Source organism: Coregonus clupeaformis, chromosome 1, assembly GCF_020615455.1.
Source record: "Coregonus clupeaformis isolate EN_2021a chromosome 1, ASM2061545v1, whole genome shotgun sequence".
In the NCBI taxonomy this organism is placed as follows: Eukaryota; Metazoa; Chordata; class Actinopteri; order Salmoniformes; family Salmonidae; genus Coregonus; species Coregonus clupeaformis.
Window position 1 is genome coordinate 5,567,922 of NC_059192.1, and position 4,193 is coordinate 5,572,114.

Genomic DNA, 4,193 nt, shown 5'->3' on the forward strand with positions numbered 1-4,193 from the left:
ATTGTTGACATTGTTTAGGTAATTTTTTATTTGATAACTCATTATATTTTAATGCAATCTGGTGCACTAGCAGGCTGACAAGTATTGGCAGGTTTCAGCTAGCAACTATAGCTAAATGTTTAACTGTTTCATGTGCGTATGCCAGATGAGATAGGCTCGAAATGATACCTGTCTGACTAATTGGCTATTTATATAACAGAAAAGCATCAATATGTGAGAAACAACCTCTTCTTTTTGTCGTGCACAGCACAAATGTAACAAGGTAACAACTATAATAAAACACTTGATATATATCGTATGCAATGCTAGAAAAGTTCGAACCTTGATTTTATTCCACACTGTTGTGGTGTTTAATTTTCTCATCTGCCTGTGCGCTGGCAGTGGCATGTTTTTGTACGTATTAATCGCATGTCATTACCAGTCAAAGGACTAACACACTCTCATTCAAGACCTCTTTATTTTTGCTGTTTCGACGTATAAACAATGGTGAATAAAAACTATGAGTAACATATCATCAGTAACAAAAAAAGCGTTAAGCAAATCAAAGCATTTTATATGTGGTGCTTCAAGTAGCCGCGCTGCGCTGATGACAGCGTTGGCATTCTCTCAGCAAGGGTCTGTGAGCCGCCTTTGCGTATTCACACCCTGACATCGCGGCAGTGATACAGCTGTGGTAACGAGCATCTCACTTTGCGCGATGTCAGCATCGAAGCAGTTTGTTGATCGACTAGACAGTTTTCCGTCACAACCATGGATTTCAAGCGACTAAAACAAACTCAGTAATAGATTAGTAGAAAATCACAGTATATCATTCGGCCTTGTGTGGTTGTCTGCTGAATGAAGCAGTGCATCTCTCGTGTCTGGTCCTCGTCGCGGCTTTCAATGCGAAACATACCCGCGGCGACCGCCTGATAACTTCGGTATTGCATTGTGTCCGAGACAAGTATTTGTTTGTTGTTCTTTACTGCTAATGCAAACAGAAGCTATATTCGAACATTGCTGTTGGCGATGTATTTAATGTTCGATCCCCGTCGTTCAACTCATGTGGTGAAAATCACTGGGCAGTTTCAGCCTCACGGCGAGTGTGATACCCATCCCAAATGTGTGCTTTAACTGTTTTGCCGTGCCCTTCTAATCTGTGTTTGAGACACAACCAATGAATAGTCATTCAAGTGCATGTTAAACTGTATTGTGCAAGTGAAGTCATATGTGACGATTGCTGCTCTGAACTGTTGACTTTGCCGCAACAAGGGGTTGTTGCAATATTGTATTAATTTGTAAGAAACATTCCATTTTTAACATTATGAGTAATGTGTAGATGATGACATCTAAATGTGTTAATTCAGGCTTCTAACAAAGCAGTAGTACTCTGAAAACTGTCAAACAATACGTAACCCCAAATGTGATAAATAATCTATGCGCTAAGAAGGCAGCAACATCAATAGTGTTGTTCCCATTTTTCTTGAACTGGTAGGTTTCCCAAACTAATCCATTTCGCCTGTCTATTTGTCATTATTTACATTCCTGTTGATGACTATATCACCTACCATCTGCGAGTGCAATGCTGAGGATAAGCCGCCACAAACTGTGCGGTCACGCAACACGAAATGTCTGAAGCCGTTGCTGAACAATGTTCATTTCTTTAAGCCGCCTCGGTTTGGGCTCTCAACCTACGGCATCGCGAACCATAACAGCCCATTTTTATCCACGCTCGCGAGATCGTCTGTAATACGGTGATATCTGGTTGCACAACAAAATTTCTGCACCCTGTCAAACCGTCTCTCGGGAAGCTCATCGCGTCGCTAATTAAGTCTCAAGTGCAATATTACTCAATGTGGCTCTTCACCTTCCGTGGCTGCTGGCGGCTGGAAGTGTGGCCATGATGATCGGCGAATGTGGAAGGCTATGCAAAGCGCGTTAATGAACGATGATGGTGGTGGGAATTATCATTGCAATGGAAAATATTTGATCTGCTATTTTCATTTATTACTGACAAAAAATGATCATCTACCATTTTGTGGTAGGATTTATTTGAACAGTGAGAAGACAGAATAATACAACAACAAAAATCAGAAAACATGTCTAAAATGTTATGGTAATTGCATTTGTGAAATAAGTATTTGACCCTGTTGTGATCACAGAGGTGGGCGTTTCTGTAATTGTACACCAGTTTTACCTCAGGAGAGGATTTTGTCTCACTCCTCTTAGATCTTCGGTCATTAAGTTGCAGGCAGCAGATTTGGCAACTCAACCTTCGCTCCCTCCACAGATTTTCTATGGTTAAGGTCTGGAGACTGGCTGGAAACCCTCCGAACAACAATGCTTCTTGCCCAGGCCACTCGCTATTGTCCCAGATATCATTTCAAACATCATTCATTTTCAATGAGAGGTCTCTGAATTTACTTGTCTGTCGTCTGTGTCCCCGCCAGCAGAAAAAAAAACCCCCATGTTTCCACCTCCGGCGGTGAGTGACGTTCTTGAAATGGCAGCATTCTCATATCTACTTTTGTGTGAGTTGAGTTGATGCAAAATCCGTTTGGGTGTCATCTGCCACACACTTTGCAGTTCTCCTCTGAATCATTCAGATGTTCGTGTGCTCAAACAGGCATGTATGTGCTCTGTGGGGACCTTCTTGGCGCTGTTCAGTCATGCCGGTAATGGTCGCAATTGTTTCTTGGTGACTATAATCCAACAAAGATGTTGACAAGATCCTGCCGTGGTTGAGCTGACCTCACCTGAATTCTCTCGTGTGCAACTCCATGGTGAGATCATGAGCAGCGAGGGGGATTGACAGTTCTTTTGTGTTTCTTCCATTTCAGAATAATCGCACCAACTATTTGTCCTTCTCACCAGCTGCTTGGTGATGGTCTTGTAGCCCATTCCAGCTTGTGTGAGCCTACAATCATCCTGACATCTCAGCTTGCGACTCTTTGGTCTTGCTTCAAGGTGGAGTTGGAATCTGATTGATTGATTGATTGCTTCTGTGACAGTGTCTTTTATACAGGTAACAAACTGAGTTAGGAGGACTCCTTTAAGAGTGTTAACCTAATCTCAACTCTCACGATCTATATTATAAAAAGACATGGGAGCCAAGAAATATTTCTGATTAGTGGATAAATACTCATTTATCATTAAATGCAAATCAATTATGTTATTTTTGACACCGTTTTCTGATTTGTTTGTTATTACAACCTCTCACTGTTCGTGACTACCATTAAAATTATAGACTGATCATTTCTTGCATCGGTGGGCAAGCGTGCAAAATCAGCAGGGGATCAAATACTTTTTCCCTCTCTGTGTGCCAGCAGGCACCAAGCTACGGATCCACTGTTGTTTTATCAGCGCATTTGAATGCAGAGATACCGTGGCGGATCACCAGGGCCCATTGTTACCATTCATCTGCTGCCATCACCTCATGTTTCGGCATGATAATGTATGATCCCATTTCACAAGGATCTATTTTCAATTACTGAAGCGAAAATGTCCCAGTTCTTCCATAGCCTGCATACTCACCAGACATGTCACCCATTAGACACGTTTGGGATGCTCAGGATTAGCGTCACAATAGCCTTCCAGTTCCCGTAATATCCAGCAATTTAGATGAACCTTTCAATGATCACGAAAACTATCATTACTCTCTCATATTCTAGTGAGTCTGTAAAATGCTAATTAAAAGGTACATATTTAAAGGGATATGGCTTAGTTAAGTAAATTATACTAACAACTCTGCTAGGTGAAAATGGGAGGTTTTTCAGCTGAAATGTTTTGTGGCGCAACTAAGTGAGTGGAAGGCATACATTTCTAAGTCAGTTGTATGTTGGTGCGTCTCTCTCTCCCCCGGTTTCATTGTTGATATGTTTTAAGGTGCCATGTCCACTTCGTGGATGGGGATATATAGATAGGTGCAGTAGTCATACACTATGTCCATGCTCAGCTGTTCGTGCGCTGCTTCTGTGCCTCTCGTTAGCTTTTTGAGCTCTTGCCCCGAGTCACTTGCTAATGCAGTATGGCTTTTGTTGCCACCCAGTTTTATGGATCATTGGATAGTTTGGGCCTATGTTTTTGTGTTGAAGGTTGTTGTTCTTTGGGGGGGGGTCAGTTTGGGAAGAAGTGGTGTTAATTGTTTGTATTGTTGATAATGAAAATTTTCTTGTGTTCTTCCACCTTATTATTTTTCTGTTGTTTGTTATGCT